This window comes from Calypte anna, chromosome 3 (genome assembly GCF_003957555.1).
Source record: "Calypte anna isolate BGI_N300 chromosome 3, bCalAnn1_v1.p, whole genome shotgun sequence".
NCBI classification, from domain to species: domain Eukaryota; kingdom Metazoa; phylum Chordata; class Aves; order Apodiformes; family Trochilidae; genus Calypte; species Calypte anna.
In genome coordinates this window covers 239480-259679 of record NC_044246.1, presented here as the reverse complement: position 1 = coordinate 259679, position 20200 = coordinate 239480, and the positions used below count along the sequence as shown (strand labels likewise).

Genomic DNA, 20200 nt, shown 5'->3' with positions numbered 1-20200 from the left:
AAGTCACCACCCATTACTGTGTGCTAGAGTTAAAATCCTCAGGGATTTTGCATCAACAAATGCATAACATACTGTGAAGCAAAATGACAGCATTGGCGGGTTTGTTGGGTTTGTTTTTAAAGCCTTGATCCCGAGGATCGTTAAAAACAGAAAGGGCTTTTTCCTTGTTTTAGTGAAAAAACCATTTTCCAAGAGAAGCAGGAGTCCCATTAATCCCACTACCTGTTGGTCAGACACAGGTTTCAGAGCATCTCGGGAGCAGGGCTGCTTGCCGGCTGGCCACGCGGGCTGGGCAGGGAGGCTGGGGACCCCAGGGCTGTGGGACTGGAGTCTCAAATTCTTTAAATTGACTTTGGTGGCACAGTGCCAGCTGACACCAGCTGAGAATCTGGAGAGAACAACTTGTCCAAGGTCACCTCACGGCTAATAACACAGCAGTGAATTAAACCCTGGTCTGCAGAGTGTCACTTGAGGGTAAATAAAGAATGTATACTGCTTCTTAGAGGATCTTGCCATTCTTAAAGCCTTATAAAGAAAGGATAGTGTCAGACACTTGATTCTGATGTGGTGTGGAGTGATACCTCTTTGTGCCAAGATCTCTGGTTAAAAATAGAAACTTTTTTTTTTTTCCCTATAGTATTATTTATTTCCTTAAAATATTTAGTAAAATCCCAAACTAGAACTATCCAAGGAAGATGAAAAGATGATTGCGGGAGCGAGTGGAGCTGGACCAGCCTCCATTCTTAGATGAGAAAGGCTGAGGTGCTGCTTGTGACCAGTACCTGCTTGGGCTTGTCTCTGCCTTTGTGCCTTTCTCTTCCAGCAGGTAGGGAAACATTCCCCAGATGACAGAGTAAAAGCCTAGTGAGCAGTTTGGGCAGGGACTGCATTCATGTTGTATACTTGTAGGGACCAGCTGCCTTGTCAGTGATCTGTGCACTTCAGTCAAAGCTCAGTAGAGAAACCCTTCTTCGAAGTGTTTCAGAAGCCTGATACACAGGTGTCACACTAGCAGTACGTTTAAGGGCCAGTCTAAGATCCATTGAAGTCAATGCTAGTTTTCTCTGTTGATCTCAAGGGTGACAAAGATTCTGTTCTTTGAGTCTTCCCTTGGTTTTGGAGTGAGATTTTAGTAAATGGGCATGATGTGTCTTCTTGGCTTTCCACCTTTCTGAATATTCTGATATCATAGACCACTCTCCTCCTTGTGTTGTTTTCTCCATGGGGGAAAGATCAGACAAGAGAGGGCTGGATTTATTCCTTATGATCTGTTTGGTCAGGCTGGCATCAGTGGTTAGTGGTATACCTCTACTTCATCTACACCATCTCCCTGCCTCACTTGGAGGCTCCCTATGCGAAGCAGAGGTTTCCAGGTCCATGCCAGACTTGTACTGCTGTGGGTCTCCTTACAGGACCTTTTTTTTTTTTTTTTTTTTTTTCCCCCAACCCTTGTAATTTTCTGTCAATAACCATCATATTTGGATGTCTGTGGGAGAACAGGAGGACCAAACGGAAATGCAGGGTCTGCCCGCAACCATGAGTGAAGGGGTGAAGGACTTGCGGGAACGGGAGAGGACAAGGGACAGCCTGAGGTAGCTCAGCGGGGACACCTGTTGACTGGGAAGGTGGCTGTGCCAGTGGTCTGAGGTTAGGAGATCCTGGAAGGCAGGAAAGACCAAGGTGCTTTAGTGTGATAAGGCTTGGCTTGTGTCACCAGCATGGAAGAGAACAAAGGAGACAGCGTCTGCTGGTGCAATGCTATTAGAAGTACCTGTCATGGGAGGGGAGCTGCAGCAGGACACGTCTCAAATTTTCCAGACAGATGAAACTGTCTGTTTTACTGTGACAGATTAAAATGTGCCTGTTTCCAGTTCTGCCATTCCCATAGCTGGTGGGCCTTGTCCTTCTCTCTCCTGATTATCAGATTTATTTCTAGATAGGTTTACTTCTGATAAAGAGATGGAGGAGATGTCCTGGGGTATCAATATATATTTATCTGTAATTAAGGTAAGATTAATTGCTTGAATTTGTTTTTAAGGGCCTGTTACGAGATCGGCAGATAGGAGCATAGGATAAAATGCGTAATGAATACATTATGTCATAAATAATGGACACAGACAGTGCACAGGCATCCCTGAAAGGTAATAGCTCTTTCAATATTTAATTAAGTGGGTACCATAGGGAAAGCACTCTGTGTCACTAAGGTAATTTTCAGCCTGGCTTAGTGACACATAGATCAGCCTGAATGAGGGCAGAAACCTGCGTGCAGCTGGGCAGCTGGGACCCTGAATAGGCACAGTTCATGGTAATCGTAGGGAAATGTGTGTTGGCTGGAGGAGGGATAATGTTTAGGATTAGTAAGAGAGGAGACACTGTTAGCACCTGGAAGATTTTTTGGAACAAGTGGTTTATTAATTTTCTCAAGACAGTGTTGCTAACCTAGTAGCACAAGAAGCCTAGTGATTCAGGCTTTGTAGAAGGGTCAGGCTTTCTAAGAGGACACTTGATGGATATTCTCTCCTGCCCTTGGAGGCAGCTTGTGGCAGCTCCAGACCAAATCCACTTGCTGGCCAGTGGCAGAGAACAGGGTTGAGTGAAGGACCACAAGCACTGTGGAACATCTACAGCCCTCTGTGTGATTTGGAAGCCATCACAACTTTTCATAAGCTCCCTGTTGAGGTTCTTCCTGTGGCTCATGCTATCCAGTGTTTATTTTTAGCCCCATGCACTGGGAAGGAAAGAGATGCGTTAGTGCAAGGAGTTCAGTTTTGTAGGGGTGAAGCATGGCATTAGTTAGGAGGCCCATGGCTGCCCTTCAGCTTGTTCTTATCTGTGCTAATAGTTGAGTCTCAAAGGTTTTCTGAACAGTGACAGGAATGGGGAAGTATTGCCCATTTGCAAGGCCTAATTCACACCTGTGTCCCTGACTGCTCACCTCCTTTTCCATCTCCTCCAGGCTCTCATTTCATTATGTTTTATCCCCTTTTCTTACGCTAGCTCCACTGCAATTTTAGCTGGTGCCAGTGCAGCAGGCAGTTAACTGAAACACCTTCCTGCAAGGCTTGGGAGGGTTGGAACATCCAGCCTGCCCTCCTCTGTATCTCCCCAGGTTTTTCAGTAGGCTTTCCAGCATTGTCTTTCCTTGTCTGGCTATCAGCAGGTTTTCCTAAATTTCATGGCATGTAAAGAGTGCTTTTAAGGAGCAAAATCCAGATTCAGTATTGTACGCTGGAGTTACATCTCAGCTTCTCTGGGGCTGAGACCTTGTCTCTGTTGCAAAGTGCCTAGTGTGTTCCCCACCCTATGGAAGCAGTAAATAATAATGATTGAACAAATACCAGAGATTTATTTAGTGTTATTGCATGGGAGCACAAGGGGAAGAGAGTTGTAAAGCACAGGGAAGGGAGAAATATCCTTTTTAACTTGAAAAATGTGTTTGTATTGAAGTCAGTCACAAAAGCTCCCATTTCCCTCTTGCTGGTTTATTTTTTGCAAGATCCATTTTTTTCTTTATCTTTTGTGGGGAAAAGCATGAAAAAAACCCTCTTCTGCTCTTTTGTGATGGCTGTTGTATCACCAGAGCCTTCTGGTGTTTAGATAGTGGACTGGGAGCCAGGACTGATGGTAGTTTTTTTTTTCTTTCTTTCATGAAAAGGGTGGCTTATTTTTAGTACTTGCAACACCCAGCTTGCTGGAAGGACACAGCAGGCCTGTGCCTTCCATCCTCCTCAGGAGGGTCACGTTTGCTGAGGTAACAGGCTCCTCTCCTAGTCTTTGTGCAGTTCTCTGTTCCCTTTCTGGCTGATTGTAATTTTTTTTTTTTTTTTTTAGGGGGAAGAGCTGCTATGTTGTTTCCTTACCCAGCATGTGTTCATGGTATTTTCAGACTAATTCTACATAATTATATTTAGCTAAAAGTGCAAAAGAGGACAAAAGAAACCAAAATAAAATACTTCATTCCAGGCTGACTAAAACATTTAATTTGACCCAAAAGCATCTTGCCTCCCACCATAGCAGCTCAGGATTAGGAAAGAAATATATTAATGTGGGTGAAGGAGAAGTGGATGTTTGGCTCCTAAACAAACAATATGCCCAAACCCCAAATATTTTCCTGTCTCATGGGTTTGGATTGCAACTAATTTTCACTGTTTTTTAACAGGTAAATGTCTCACTTGTGCTCTCACTGCAACACATTACCTGAGCCTGCCAAGGAACAAGGATCTGTTTGATAAGAGTGAGGATCTGAACTACTCCTTTCTCAGCCATGTAAGGTCTTGATTTCCAGGTTCAGTCAGCTATAGGGTCTTGGGGCAGTATAGAAAGTAGCACTGCTACTGATGGAAAATTAATCTTAGGTTATTTTTAATTCATTGTTGCTAATGTTTTCCTTTCTATCTACCATGAAGAAAGAAAATCACTGTATGTTGTCGGGAAGAGTGCAGTGGACAACACGCAGATTAATATAATCGCAGTATTGCCATTTACTGAGAGCAGCAGTATCCCTTTTATACACCGTCAGGCTGATAACATAATATAAGCATATCGCTGATTGGTACAACACATTCTTCATATGCCTACAGCACATTCTTCATAGTGCACTATCTAACTGGTTAAATACAATTGTTTATGTGCTGTCTATGTGATGCTTTCCCATCCTGTTATTCTTCTTTTCTGCTGCCAACTCCCTTATCTTTTGCCCGTAGCTGATCTTTTAATAGCCTTGCAGCTGGGCCTCAAGACCCTTAGCTCACTCTGGTTAAAGCTAAATAGTCAGGATTGCTCACATGTCCATTTTCTTCCAAAAACTCTCCCAACAGTATGTGAGCTTGATATGGGAGCCTGGGCTGAGCTGGATGACTCATGTCACATAGAACATGCTCTTGGTGCTGTGATTCTTGCCCTTTGTTTCTTTGCTTTTGCTCTGAAGGAAAGGGACATCTTCTATTGGTTTCACTGCTCCATCCAAAGCTCATTTTTTGGACAGTGGACCGGGGAGATTTTGAACAGCAGTTTAGGATTGCCAGTAGCGGGAAGGCTTGGTGCATTGGGTTGGGGAGGTTGCTGACACAAGGAGAGAGCTCAGGGTGTTGCTGAAATGCAGAAAAACTAAGGAGAAGGGAGTCTGAATGCACTTTGGGACTGCCCAGCATCCCTTGCAGGGAGTGGGGCCAGGAGAGTGGCTGAAAGGTGATGCATGGGAAGGAGCTTGGATCCAGAGAGGAGCTGCCAGAGGGAGAAAGGGATTTATTTTCCATCTGCTCTTCATGCCTCTGAAAACTTCCTCTCCATTGGGGAGGGGAGAAATGCTGGCATCAACGGCAGGGTAATGCAAAGGATGCTGCTTTATCTGTCCCTGAAATTCACCTCTACAACAGCCACAGGAATAGTGGGAGGCAAAAGCAGAGTTTGCTGGCTGGTATTAGGAGATTGTCCCATTTTTGGAACACCACAGGGCAGAATAAATGGGCAGCAGCTCTGTCAGGAAAGACGTGCCGTGCCAAGACATAGTGGAAATCACGCCTGGCAGTCAGCAGCTGCCAAGCAGCAGAGATAATATCAGTGGTGTCCAGACCTTCCATTTGTTACAGGTGAGATGGTAACTCTCCAGCCGCAGAGTTAAGATACCCCTGAGAAATGAAAGTAGAGAATCAGGCTAAAAATACTGAGCACTGTTCTTAGATCAGTGGGAAACAGTGTCACCTGTGGTTTAAGAAGAGGCATAGAGGAATGTCCAAGGAAAAACTGAAATTATGTGAGGCATGAAAAGACATAAGAAAAACACTGTATAGTTTAGAGGGGAGCTGAATCACAGAAGGCAAGACAGGGAGATTTAAAAGTGGTATTTTTCCAGATGCTAAACTGTTCCTTTTGCACTTGCATGTGAAAGAAGAGGAAAGGAACAGTCAAACTGGTATGAATAATATGAATATTGTTATAAATATGATCGGAGTAATAAAGAAAGCATAAATTTCTGCACAAATTGGTACTGACCAGTCAAGGAAGCCTGGAATATCCAATAACATTTTTTGGCACAAGACAGGGAACAGGAAATTTTACCTTTGTCTAAGTAAGCATAAGTCCAACAATGTTCAGGATGTTGAAGTCCATGCAGGAGTCCCAGGTTTCTCATGGAGTCTGTGTACTATCTAAACCATGAGTTACACTTTATGGCCGGTCTGAGGTGGACTGATCTGAAGAACTAGTAGACCTAAAAAGAACTAGCTTTTTGATGGATAGGGTTTTTTTAAGAAAACCTTCTGTTTATTAGTAAATAAAAACCTATGTCAAAATAGGAATAAATTTATAGGAGTATGAAATGTCACAGAGTTCATAGATTTAGAGAAAAAACAATTGGCTTTCATACTTTTTTGTTAATGAAAGAGGTTTTCCCAGCTAATTGCTCTTTTGCTTTCCTTGAGGAAAAAAAGCTTTTGACTTTGTTTAAAGAAGAGGAAGCGAAAAGACAGGTAACAGGGAGTCGCATGGAGTAGCATGCAGTCTGTTTAAATTGCTACTTAAAATCAGTTTTGCAGGAGACTTCTCAGTGTTTGAAGTGATCAAAAAGGAGAGGACACAAGGCCACTGCACCCTCTTGAACCTGGCTGAGCTGCTGGTACCCCAGCACCTTTGGTGATGGCCACAGTGGGGGATCAAGTGCTGAGCCCATAATTAAGCATCTGGAATTGAGTCAGTGCTCTCCATGACAGCAACACCTTGTGAGGCCATGCTGCCTGTGCTGGGGTGCATTTATTTGCTGTGTCTCCCTCCAACAGATGTGTAGGGAGAACCAGGCCTTGTGCAGAGCCGAAGCAGGTAAAGGATGAGGTTAGTGACAGAGACAGCAAGTGTTTGTTTAAGTCACATTAAGTTTGTGGCAGAGTGGGAACTGATCTTTCATCTCTTAAGTCATTGCCTCATGTTCTGGTTGGGCAGGCCCACCCTGAAGTGGTAGAAAACTTGATGAGCAACACTACTGTGAGTGGGCTTTAGAAAGTGCTGCCTCACCTTGGAGTGCTCTTTGCCTTTAGGGATGGGAGCAGAGGAAGGCTCAAGAGCAAAATCCACATGGAAATTTCACTTTTGGATGGTAAGTAGGTTTTCAGAGTTAAAATAAGCTCCAAATCACATTTTTTTTCCTGATCTTCACTTTGTGTTGAGAATTGTAGAGCAGTTTGACTTTCCAAGTGTGCTGGGCCTGCCCAGCAGCAACTGTGCTGTGTTGGAATCCTTGCTGCCATCTGCTCCTCCTGAGGGCTGTGATGGTTGGGTGGGGCAGGGGCTTCGTGGGGCCCTTGGTGGGCTCCTGGGCTTTTTGTTGAGAGAGGGATGGTGAGCCTCTGCCTGGAGGTGCAGAGGAACTGGTCTGGGAGTTTCCTCTGGGAGGGAGGAGCAGGACCCGAGCTAGTAGGTGCACAGGAGTGTGGAGGCAGTGTTTCTGTCAGATGGGGGCCTGGCCTTCTGCCTGGTTCCTCAGGCAGTATTTTGTCATACCTTGTGGTGTGTTTGAGGTTGGGACAGGTTTCTGGGCTCAGAGAGTCAGCCTGTCTCATCTTTCTGAAGGGGTTTTCAAACTGGAAGGAGCACTGGTTTAGACAAAAACTGTGTGGCCACTGCTGCTGGGACAGCAGAACTGGTAGCTCACTCCTCCAAGCCTGTGACCCTCCCCTGAGACCAGGCTGATCTTAACTCAAGTGGTGTTGGCTTCTGTAGCAGAGAGAGAGCAGTATTTGGGATGTGTTGTCTGGTGGTTTCTCTTATCTGATGAAGGTCACATACAAAATACTGCTAAGTTGAAGAGAAAGATACTGGCAGGTGTGTGTGGTTAGCACTTAGACATTATTCCTGCCCTTTTTTGGCTGTGTGCTGGAGCTTAGCTCAGGTGTTGCTGCCTTGGCCATTAGCAGTGGTGAAGTCCTGGGAGGTGGTGTCTGCCAGCCTTGCATCAACAGGGAACGAGGGCAGAGACAGCCAGGACGCTTCGCTTGGTTGAAGAATGGCTGGGCACTAATCTCTGCTCTGGTGAAAGTGTAATGACTTTTTCCAAAGGAGCAGTTCTACAGGCAACAAGGTATGAAGTGCTGGTAGGCTGCAGGGTCACCTTGCAGAAGGTGTGGTACATCCAGGGTGGGTGTAGTCACAAGAGTCTGGCTGAGCTGGATGACTGCTGGCTGGGAAGCGAGTCTTGAGAAATTAATTACAAGAGCTGGGGTAGGATAAATCAATCATGCAACTCTTTATTTGCCAGGACCAGAGGGCTTGTTTCATGGGGATTTGCAGAACTGGTGAGGAGAGATCTGTGCTCATGGGGTCAAGTGCTCCTCAGTGCAGGAACCCTCTCCTGTCCATTAAGTGGCTGTAACTTGGCTCTGGCCTCTCTGCCCTGCTCATTTTATACGAGTATTAATAACTTCCAGTGCACTTCCTAGCCTTTCCAGCCCTTCTGCACCTTTCCATCTAGGTCTGTATGTGTGGAAATACAGCTTTGAAATCGGATGTAAGGAACAGGTGTAGGGTATCTAGTTTGGATGGTGGGTTTTTTGTTGTTGTTGTTGTTTTTGTTTGGTTTTTTTTGTTTGTTTTTTGTTTGTTTTTTTAAATTCCTTTTCTGAGGATGCTCTATTTATGTTTTTTGTTGATTTTCAAAGGAAGGCATCTCCCAAGTCAGCCTGCAAAGAGATAATCCACTTGTGCAGTGCTTGTGCAGTCCTGAGCTCAGATGATGCTGTGGCAGTCTGTGGTAGATCTGTTTGTGCAGAGGCTGGTGGGATCTTCACTGGCAGGTCTGGGGTGGTGGGACAGAGGTGTGGAAGGACAGCTCTGGAGCCATGCCCCAGGTAATTTAGCTGGGTCTTGCTTTGCCAAGAGGATTTGGCTGGTCTGTCTCAAGGTGGCAATGACACTTCTCCCCATCACTGCTGGTAACTTAATGTGGGAGCTTGTGCTTGGCTGCTCTGGCCATTTTCTTCCCTGGATATTTCCCTGTTGTATTCGCTGTAGGAAAATTTCAGGGAGAGGGAAATCATGCAGCTATTTGGAAGGGAGGTGTGTCAAACCTACCATCATCAAAACAACAGACAGGAGGGAGACAAGAGAAGAAGGAGAGCAAGCATTTTTCAGAAAAGCTGTGCTGGTTTTGGCTTCGGCCAGCAGGATCTGTCAGTTTGCATTGAAATTAGTTCATTGTCAGTGAGAGCTGAGGATACCTGCCACCTCTGCAAAACCTTTAGCAGCACTGCGTTGTGCTTATGAAAGGCTGTGGTGACAGATCTGTCCCTTTGGTTGGGCTGGCCTCAGGCCTCTCAGATCTTCCCCTCTCTCACTTGCTTTATCTACATTGCACCACAGTGGTCTTGGGCCAACTGCTGTACATCAGATTTTGCACCAAAGTTCAGGGAGTTATCCCAGTTTTGCCCAGCTGAACATTATACCTGGGTATTTTTTTAATCCCCTTCTATTAATCTAAATTAATCTATTAATTCTAAAGTTGACCACTGACAGCTTCGCCATGGATGAGCACTTAGATATACTTAGACATAGGGCTATGATATACTGATGTTGAGTTACTACCATACACCAGCCTGATCCAGGAGGTTGTTCCATGACCTTCCCTTAGCAAGCCTCACACCCTGATTTATCCACTCATCTTCCTCTCCTTTTTGTGGTTCTCCACTAGTCAAGGAGTAATGGATGCATCAGCTTGGATGCATTGACCTGGTCACTTTATGGCCAGGCTCGTGGAATGACTCTCTGATCTCAGTGATGGGGACACAGGAGGTGTTTTTAAATCAGAAGTCTGGAGAGAAAGATGGTAGTAAGTCTCCCACCCTCGTGTGGTGAAGCTTCTGGCTCACTGGGGTTCCCATGTCTTGATGCTGGAAATAAATGCAGTTGTCTGAGATCAGATGGGGAGCATTGGTGTGTTGTCTAGCATTATAGAGCAGTGTTCTTCCTGCTGAGGAGTGCAGGTCAGGATGTGTTCAGCTGCGTTTCTGAAGTGCCATGAGTTGTAGACTCCAGCCAGAGCCATCTGGAACAGCGTAAAGAGTTCTTGAGTTCCCACGTGGAGATCTGGGTCACACACACAGCATTTGCAGAAGTTCGAGCAGCTTGATCGGTTCTTCTTTCCACTCTATTTCATTTTCATAATTATAACAGATCAGCATTTTTGCTAGAGAGCCTGTTCTCACCAGGCTGCTGCCCAGACTTGGCAGGGACAGGAGCTCCCAGCAAACAGCCAGTGATGTGCTCCTGGTTCTTTAAAGAGAGGCAGACAGTAGAATTGCACCATCTTGTTTGATTTGTATTATGAAATGCGGTACAGGCACAAAGACAGGGAAAAGTGACTGGTATACTTGTCCATGGGAATATCTCGTGGAAAAAAAAAACAAATGAAGCTCTCTGGTGCTGGGTTACTGGAGTTGTGGAAAATAGATTGTGGTGATGTTCAGTCATTAAGAAAACAATTCACCCGTTTTGAAACGTGATACAGTATGTATGTAACTTTGGAAAAGCTCTTCTTTGTAGCACAGTTGTCACAGTCTTATTTTATTCGAAAGCCAGCAGCTACAACATTAATAAGAAAAGTGTCTAGCCTATATACCGCCCTGAACAAAATGGCAATGTAGCTAATGTCTTTATGTCTGCTGAAAAGAATGGAGAAAAAAAAAAAGGCTTTGACATGTTTGCTGTTAAAAAATCATCCAATTCTGAATAACTGCATTTTCAGAAAGAAAACTGTTAACTTTCATCTAATAACCTTTCCTATTTTTCCTCAGAAAGTAGAGTTTTGCTTATTCCTTGCTGTTCTTATAGCCCCTCTGTGGAATATCAGGTGCTTGCTCTACACACTGCTGGCTGTGATGTAGTGTATGTTGAAACCAGAGGATGGGGCCCTCATTTAGTGACATAAGGGCTCAGGTCCTACAGCTTCTGGCAGCTGATCGGAAGCTTCAGGTCATCTCAAGTTTTGCCTTAGAGGAGGTGAATAAATAATTGCAAGCACAGTCTAAAGTGAGAAGCCAAAAGTTGCAAAAAATTTTTGTTTACACAGAGGATTTGTGATTGTTGCATATGTCTTTTTGAAACTGTCCTGGGTGATGTCCCTGGTACTGGGTGGTGCAGTACTCTATGGTGGTGCTGGTTCTGCCTTGTGCCAGCACATAAAGCAGGCAGAGATGCCTCCTGCATCCCACGGGACTGAATCTGCTGAAACATGAGCCCCACTTTCTGGGCTGCCTTCTGCAAGGGCTGATAGGAGCAGAGCTTGTGCCCAGAGGGTGGGCACTGAGCTGCCTCCATCCGTGCCACGGAGAGCTGTTGCCAGTGAGTGACGAAGTGTGGACCCTATTAATTGTTGTAAAATGTCTTTGTTAGCAAGGTTAAAATCTCCACATATCCCTGTTCTCACAGGGAAATCCTTGGAAGACCAAACCTTTGAAGAAGGCATCCCTTTCATCTACATGTCCTTATTTTCTTCTGCTCTGTTGAGCCACATGAGTTTTGGAGTGGAGATACCTACACCAGGGTTTTTGGGGTGAGTGGCTATCAAGTCCTGCCATAGGACAACTGGCCCTACTCAAACCTGGCAGCACCAGAGGAGAACTTGGGCTGGTGTAAGTCACAGCCAGGCTATCAGTTCAGCTGTGGACCGGTTCTGCTGCTGTTTGCACTGATTTGTGGGTAATGTGGCCTTTCTAAACACTTTTATTGCCAAATTAAGCTTTTCCTGTTCCAAAGTCACCTCAGATGGCTTCTTTCTTCTTCTCTGCCCCTTGGAAAAGTGCAGTGTGAGAGAGGGCGGGGTGGTGGGTGGGAAGGGAGCAGGAGAGGTTCCTGCGGGGTCTCTAGGTTCTTGCGTGTTCTTCCTCCTGCCTTTCCTCCATGTAGCCATGCACAGCTGAGCATTGGCTGCTTGGAAAGCAGCTTGTGTGTGGAACTGAAACTGCTGTGCTCTCCTTACCAGAACCTGTTTGTTATTGTGGGAGATGCCCAGTGCTGTGTTCTTGCCTGTGCTTCTTCTGTGAAACCCAGTCTGCTCTTCCCCTTGCTTACAGTCTAAACAGTGTTCTCCAAACTTTGTAGAGAATAGCAAGTACCAGGGGCTTGAAGCTTCAGATGGTATTTAATTTTCCAAGCTAAACACATTTTGCTTAGAAAACAGGTGTGTTGGGTACCATGGCTACATAGGCAGCCATGGCTACATAGGCAGCCATGGTTCTTTCCCCATAGGTGCACACAGGCTCAGTCTAAAACTCTGCTGTGGGACTGACACATGAGGATGTGCTTTTAGCTGACTGGGCAGAGATGAGATGTCCAGGGCTTGCCAGCACTGTGCCAAGCCTATCCTGAGAATCTGCCAGCTGTTTTTGTTGACATTGCCGAAACAGTGTCACTTAGCAGCACCAAGGCAAAGCCCAAGAGGGCAGTAAAGCAAAGAGAGAGTCAGAAATAATGAGACAAGGGAATGTGTTGCTTTTGGTGGGGTTGCCACTGTCATGTTTCTTGTGCAGCTGTCGCATCCTGCACTTCTCAATAGTCCAGGCACTGGCTACTTTCATCCTTTGATGGAGTTGAAGGTGTGCTGCACCAGTCTCCTTGTTTTAGTGCTCTTTGCTACTTCCTCGCCTTCCAGACAGCTATTCTTTTTTCATTTGATGGCCTAGGAATACAGTTTTGGGGTGTTCCTTGGTATTTGCAACAGCAATTGTGCAGCACTGAAACTGGGTTTGTAGCATGCAGCTGCTATGCAGTCAGGTCTGGGTCTTGCTGGTGAGCAAGAGCAGTGAGGCTGGTGCTGCGAAAGTCAGTGTGCTCACACTCCCTGTTGGGAAAACAGCATGATAAAGAGCACACTTGTCCCCCTGGGTCTGAAATGGTTAACTCCTGCTGGGCTGGAGTTTATCTGTCCTCAGTTTTATCTAAAGTACGTGCCTCTTGTGTTCATAGGTATTTCTCAGTGATTGGAAGTAGGGAGGGGGACTGGAGCGATGGGGAGGCCTGCTCTGGCCTCAGTGAGATGATGCCAGGTGGGAACATCACTGCAGTTGGGCTTAATAGGAAACATTTAAAAATGAATAGGGCTATACTCTCATGAAGTTGTTTCCATCAGTTGCTTGGTGAGCAGAACCTGAAGGATGCTGTAGGTTTCATGTTTATAAATGTACACTCCTCATGTGCTGAGCTGCTGCCTGGCCTTGTGGTGGGCACGTTCAGGAACCTTTGCACCCGTATCATTAGACTTGGGGACAAGATACTGAAATGGATCCCGATTGATCACTCCAGTGAAAATAACTGTTCAGGCTTTGATTACAAAATGTAATTTGAAAACAGTGATTGCTCCTGTGCTGACCCATGCCACCTCCCAACAGTGCAGGTTGCTGAGTGCTGCCCTTGCAGTCCGCAGGAACCTCAATCTGCTGAGGCTGAGCTTTCCCACTCAGAAAAGTGTCATGGGTACTTAACAAGAGTGAAATGCCTGCAGAAGTAGTAAGTTGAGGGTTTGGGTTTTTTCGTTGTGTATGGTGATTTGTTGGTATTTTGTTGTTGTTCAGTTTTGTTATGTTTGGGGTTTTCTGTGTGTGTGTTTTTTTAACCAAAACAGTGGCTAGTATTCCAGTTTTTAACTGATTGAAACTTACAACTTCCTGTGAAACCATAGCTGCTTTTTTGGTATGAGCCTTTGAAGCTGTGGAGGAAGGAGCCTGACTCCTGACTCTTGTATTTTAGGGACTAGCTGGGATGTGGAACTGATGTCAGTGTACCTTTCCAATGGGATTGGAAACACTGCTGTTTCTGAACCAAGGGACACTGGGTTTGAGATGCAGATGTTGTGGCTGCTTCAAGCATTCAGAACAGAATCAGGACTTGCCTTTCCTGACCCATCTCATGTATCTACTGCTCTTTTCCTTTAGGTTATGATGCCCTGAGCTATTCTGTGGAAAGTAATGGCAAATGGAGTGGGAGACAGCTACTGCAAGTGAACGAGGAGAACACAACCAACATCCCAGAGGATGAGGGGAACCAGTACGTTAGAAATTGCACTGAACCAGGTAGGAATGTGTGTTGTTTCTGGCTCCTCACTCTTACAATTGGCTTTCTTACCTCCAGTTATCTGTACTGGTGTTGCCTGTACTGCCAAAAGTTTAGACTTGCTAATTTTTAAGTAAATAGATGTGATCCTTGTTTTCTTTGTATGTGTGCACCATATGGGTATTCCAAACTGCCTGGGCAACTGGTGTCAAGACAAGGGACTGCTGTCAGCTGGAGTACAAGACAATGTGTAGTATATTCTAATAGCCAAGTGTTGAGATCATAGAAGCTTGTCTTCTGTGGTTCTTGAAGAAACACGGTGTGTGGTTCTGTTGGTGAGATGTACATAGTGACAAAGTGTGCTAGTAGGAGTATTATCTGATAAACTAGTATCATTGTGTGTGTAGTACAAGTACTTCCACCAGAAATGAACCCAAAGAAAGTCTTCTGCACTTTGAAGATGGGTCAATCTGCTGGTGAGAAATAGGGCTCAGTTCATAACACAACTTCTTCCTCAGAGAGGGACCTTAGCAGCCCCCCCCCCCATCTCCATGACTTCTGCCTTTATGATTCCTGTAGGAACTTGATGTTATTGAAACTCTGCTGCTCTGTCCTGTTTTGTTGAAGTTGGTTGATACATTCAGAAATCTTGGGGGGAGGTGGGCACAAAAAAGTTGACTAAATACTGTTTGTTTTTTTTTTTCTCTGAGCTATCATGACATTATGGCAGAATACATTCTGTAATAGCAATGATTAGAAGTAATGTAGAAAAGAAAGTAGAAGTAACAAAGCTGAGGTCCTGTGTGTTGTTTCATGGATTTCATTTGGGCCATTAGCATAGTGTAAATGTAAATCATTAATACTAGGCTGGGTGGCAGTCAGGAGTGTTTGAGTTGTTGTGGTTTGAAATTGGAGCAGGGCTCCATTGAAGTGTCTGTGTTAGTCCTCAGGGGACTGCAGGCCACCTGTACAATGTTTCATTCTGCATGACAGTGAATTGAGTTTTGATTCCAGAGCCTTTCAGGGCAGCAGGCACATCCTTCCTTGGCTGTGCAGCTACTGGATCAAGCTGGACAACCATGACCTGAAGTAGGGCAGTAGTCAAGAAGCGCAAGAATTCACCAAGGCTGACTGCCTCTGCCTTCTCTAAGTGCTGGCTTGTACTGTGCTGCTCAAGGAAATTGAAGCAGTTTGGCTAAAACTGATGTTTCTGAGTATAATTCACACGTGGTGCATAACCTCACCTTTGGGGCATCTGTTGTTACCTGGGAATCAGCAGTTTAAACCTCTTTAGCATCCCCCAGGACACACACTTACATGCATTTGGCCTTCAAGTGCTTCTCTTACCCATTAGGTGAGTATTGGTAGGAAAATGCTGCCTGAAAAGACAGGTTGATTTTCCTGCTTACTTCCAAAATTACTTAGTGTAAACACCTACAACTAGGCAAAAGTGCATGTTTAAAAAATCAGTTTCGCCTCATCTGTTGGGGAAGGGAAATAAAATGCCTCATTTTGAAGTGTTTTGTGGGCTTTTGCACCACTTGGCTTTTGAAGTCTGTTGGCAGTAAACACATTTTTACTTGGTACAGTAAAGATCTTTTTTCTTTGATTGCACGTATTTTCAGACTCATTTTGAAGCCTGGCATGACATTTGTGAACTGCTATTTTTATTTTATAATGGTTTATCCAGTGAGCTATCTAGTAACATTTTATAATCAAAACTGCTCCAAACGGTGAGGTTTTTGCTCACTTCTCCTTTGAAAATATACATTGTAGAAATATTAAAGGGGTGAAAGGGACCAAATCCAACCTAAAGATCTTGTGATTTTAAAAATTTTGTGTGTCCTTTTGTAGTTTTTCACTCTGAAGCTCTTGCAGTTGCAATTGAAGAACACTGCTTGTTCTGTCCTAGGAAGCTCTGGTTCACTGAACCCCTGGGGAGTTTTCAGCCCCCACAGTACCTGGAAATAAATGTTGCAAGGCTCAGTCTGGTGGATGGTTGCTCTTGTACCAGGATAGCAAATAAGAAACTGTTTCATTTTGAAAATCTGTTGAGCAAAGGTGATGCAATGAAGACATGGCAGCCTTTCTCCTAGCTTCCTTGCCCTGTCTGTGCAGGAAGAGCTGGTTGATGGTTGTGCAGGTCCTGCTCTGGGAATGACCTGCTCAAGAAGCTGGTGCTCAGCTGCGGGTAGCATGGGAGTAAAAGTGCACTCAACAAAAAAGGCAGGGAAGGTAGCAAGGTGTGCCAAATGGGTGAGATGAAGTGCTGCCCTCCAAAGAGGACGCCTGTCTTTGTAAGGCTGTTAGATTATTTTATCTTAACTCTACCTAGATTATTTGTTGCTGTGGGATCTGAGTACTTGATGGTGTGTTTTGGAATGTCAATTTAAATCTTAGTGCTGTGTGAAAGAAGCTGAAAATATTAATCACTTGCACTGTCCTGCTGCTGCTGTTATGTTTTATTGTGTTGAGTGCTTGTGGAGGCAGAACAGCAGAAGATTCCACTTTACCTTCTAAAGAGCCTCTGGTCTTTTGTTCCCTTATCTTCCAGTCCTGTAATCCTTTGAGCTTTAACTCATCCCTCTTGGATCCATAAAGGCTCTTTAAGGGAGTATCTGCCTGTACTTTTTTCCTTGTGGTATCCATGTGAAGGTGTGTGGAGCTGGAGCTGGACAAAAAAATGGGACAGTTTATTGACAGAAAGAGCTATATTTTGTAACTAAAATGCTTGCTAATTTGGGGCTAAGTTTGGTAGCTGGTTGTAGCTAATACTCTTGAGGCAATGTATCACTGAACCAACTAGTCCTGTTCAGAGCAGGATTCTACTGGAAGCCAGCAGAAAGGCTTAAGATGGTTTAATGTTGAGCTTTGGGGTCAGGTCCATGTGCCACCAGATTCAGACCTAAGTATGCCCTGGAGAAGTTCAGGGAAATTTGCTGTTAATTCAGGCTTGTTTTAACTGCTGTTATGAAGGTGTCAAGCTCATGGGCTGCATCAGGATGGGACTCAATGCGTCTAGAAACTGGTGGTGGAGGCTGCTTGTCTGTGCTGTGAGAAGGTCCTGGTGCCACCCCTCATTAGGTCCTCACCAGACTGACATGTTTCTTCTGGCGAGCTGTCATCGTGTTGCTCCCCAGTGTGACAGCTTCCCACGTGCTTGGTGGCTGTGCCTGCCTTGGAAAGGCTGCAAATAAAATAACAGCTCTGCTTAAGTGTGCTGTTTTAAAGTCATTATCAGTAATAGCAGGAAATATGTGATTACTAAAAGATCTTGGTATATTCATTTACACCCTGAGGCACAAAAGTGTTTAATTTAAACATCCAAAGAAGTTTTTATGCAATTATTTCTCACATTTCCTCCTCTTATTTCAAAGCAACTTTCTCTTTTATCTGTGTTTCTCCAATGAGTCACAGATTATGATAATATAATTTGTAGTGCTTGGCTATGAAGTAGGTAACTTCTCCAAACTCCTGGCTTGTCCATTCTAGAGTCTTTAGAGCCCTTTTTGTGTTGGACCACAAACCTTAACCCAAAAAACTCACCTGGTGCGAATTTGTGCTTTCTGGACTCGCTCCTGTTCCATGTTTCCTCCCCTCTGCTCTGTGTACCTGGTCAGGGAGGTGGTGGTACCACTGTGGGTTTCTTGGTAAGCAGCTCAGTGGCCAAGCTCTGCCTGTTCTGTGGCCTGGGCTGAGGGCTGAAGGAGAAGCAGCAGTACCAGGTGTCTTTGCTGGGAAGGAAGCCATCTTTACACCCTCACAGACTTCTGCATGTGCTCACCTTCAGGTGCTCTGGGTTGTATACTTGTGTGTAGGGGGTGGTGGTGCCTCCTTCACCTCCTAGGTAACATGGACTTCTTGTCTCTTGGCCTTTGTACCTGGAGATATACCAGGTTCTTCCCTTTCTAAGCATCCATCTGCTTTTTGCCTCTGTAATATGCAAGGAGTGATATCTTTACAAGTCTAGACTTTGCTTTGGTGGGGTGGGCTTGTGGATGGGAAGTGGGAAGACATGGAAAACACAACTTGACTGGAATTCCTATGGAAAGGTGCTGGATATGGCTGCTGGCAGAGTGAGTGAGACTGCTCTTGCTCCACCACTGCCCAGTTCAGGGTGCTTCTTCACAAGCAGATGTAATATGCTATGGGAAGAGTAATTTTTTTTTCTTCTTTTTCTTCTCTTGTCTGAATCAAAAGGCAATAAATAATAATAAAAAAGGCTTCTCTCCCTCAAGAAAATTTTTTTTCCTAGCAAAATGAAAAGGAAAACTTTTGTTTCATCCTAGCAAGTTGCAAAACCTTGCTTTCACTTGTGGAAACATTAGAAAAATAAATTACTGTAAGTTTAGTAACAAAATGTCCTCCAGGAATGTAAAAAAGCCTCTTTCCTCTCTCAGCCATAACAGCTTCATGAATTCGACAAATTTGCTAGAACTTCTGCTCCCACACACTGCTTCTGTCTGTTGATTGCTGTCTTCTGCCCACCCCCACAGCAAAGCAGCGGAGACACCAGTCAGGAGTGGGGTTCCTGCCCAGGGAAGGCTGGGGGGAGCAGGGCTCAGCCAGCAGCCTCCCCTCAGCAGCATCTTCTGGGAGCCTGGAGTCTCCTGGTTTGGGGGTGGGGGTCATAAGTGATGCACCAGCCTTTGATGGCTGCTGTGTTGCTCCACATGCTGAGCAGCATGTGGAGATGTTAGAAAACTCAGGTGTTGGGGCTAAAACCTCAGAAACCAAAATCAAGCCCATGCTTGTTTCTTGCAGGTTTGGCTGCTGGCATGGGGTTGGGTTATCTTCTGCAGCTTGGGAGGAGAGGTGTTCTCTTGATGGGAACAAGAGCTGAAGTGGCAGTGCTGTTGCCTGGCCCCAGGAGCTGAGGCTTCAAGGGACAAGGCTCTGGGGCTGGCACCTGCCTTTTGACTAATGTTGCTTTTGCCTGGGCTGCATGACCTGTATCTCGGGCTGAGGGGAAAAAGTGAGGCAAGTGTTGGGTTTGGAAGAGTTTGTCCTTGCTGAGCCTGCCTGCTTGGTTCGTTAGAAATACCACAAATGTTCTGCCTTTCCCTGTGTTTGCCACGGGCCATGTACAAATGCATAAAGCGTGGGCTCTCACAGTGTTGATCTGGAAATGGGTATGCCCAGCTCACTCACCTGTAATTATCTTTTTTTTGTTTGTTTCTGTGTTTGTTTTTCTTGGCAGCTGGAGTGTGTTTCTGGAGCCAAGTTCAGATTCAGGTGAAACTGGGTCAGCAGAGACATACACATCATGTCCCTGCTATTTCCAAGCCTCCCATCCTGTGTCTCGGGTAGGAGAGGCCTTCTTGGACACGAAGAAAAGTACAGTTTGATTTGGGATGCAGATGTTCTCATCAGCTTGTGTCAGAGAAGTTGATCTGTGGAAGTTTTCATACCCATTTGATGATTCTAAGTTGTACAAAGCTGCAAGGGAACTTAAAATTATAATTTGCAGATGGTGGGAAGTATTCTGCTGTTTGTTTTTTCACGCAGTTATTTTGGGGTTTTTTTTTTTGAGGGTATTCTCCACCTGTCTGGCCCTTGGAATGGTTTCTTGGGCTCTTGCAATTTTCTGCAAATTTTCTGATAATGTCTTTATCTTCTCTCAGTGGAGTCAGATTTTTATTTTTGTGTGTGTGTGTGTCTTGCAGTGAAGCAAAATCGTGACTGGGAAAACGTTTAATCTTTTACTGGTGGCAGTTGCAATGTCTATCTGCTACCAAACGGGTGGCACTGGGGAGAAATTCCAGGGACCAGCAGAACCTTGGACCTGGTAGGGAATGGTTATGCCAAGGAATGTATGTAACAGGAAGGAGCTGTTTGCCACGGTTAGAGCTGGGGGAGGGAGTGAAAAATCCAGCATCTTCTTCCCCCTTCAGGAGGAGGAGGGTTCAGGTCACCTCAGCTGCTGGGAGCTGCTGCTGGGTGAGGTGGGTATGTGCTGGGTTTGGTTTTGGGTGCTGTGCTTGGCAGAGCCTTGGTTTGTGTGACTGCTAGGCCACTCTTTGTAATCAGAGGTGGTCATAGTGCCGCCTTTAGGGCTTTCATTGATCTTGATGGGCAGCAGCCCCAGAGCTGCAGAGTTACACTGTGTGTACCTGGACCAAACACCCCAGGGGAAGCTTGGAACAATTGCTTTTTGCTGAGTACTTGCAAA

General features: G+C 45.2%; 1 protein-coding gene across 1 annotated transcript in view; it reads left to right on the top strand.

The window, feature by feature from the left end:
* SLC24A3 (solute carrier family 24 member 3) overlaps window positions 1–20200 on the top strand; it is a 129090-nt gene that overhangs the window by 9216 nt on the left and 99674 nt on the right. Inside the window, exon 2 of the mRNA XM_030446720.1 lies at window positions 13911–14048. The gene's annotated coding sequence lies outside the window, so the exon portion shown is untranslated. The remainder of the gene's footprint in view (window positions 1–13910; window positions 14049–20200) is intronic.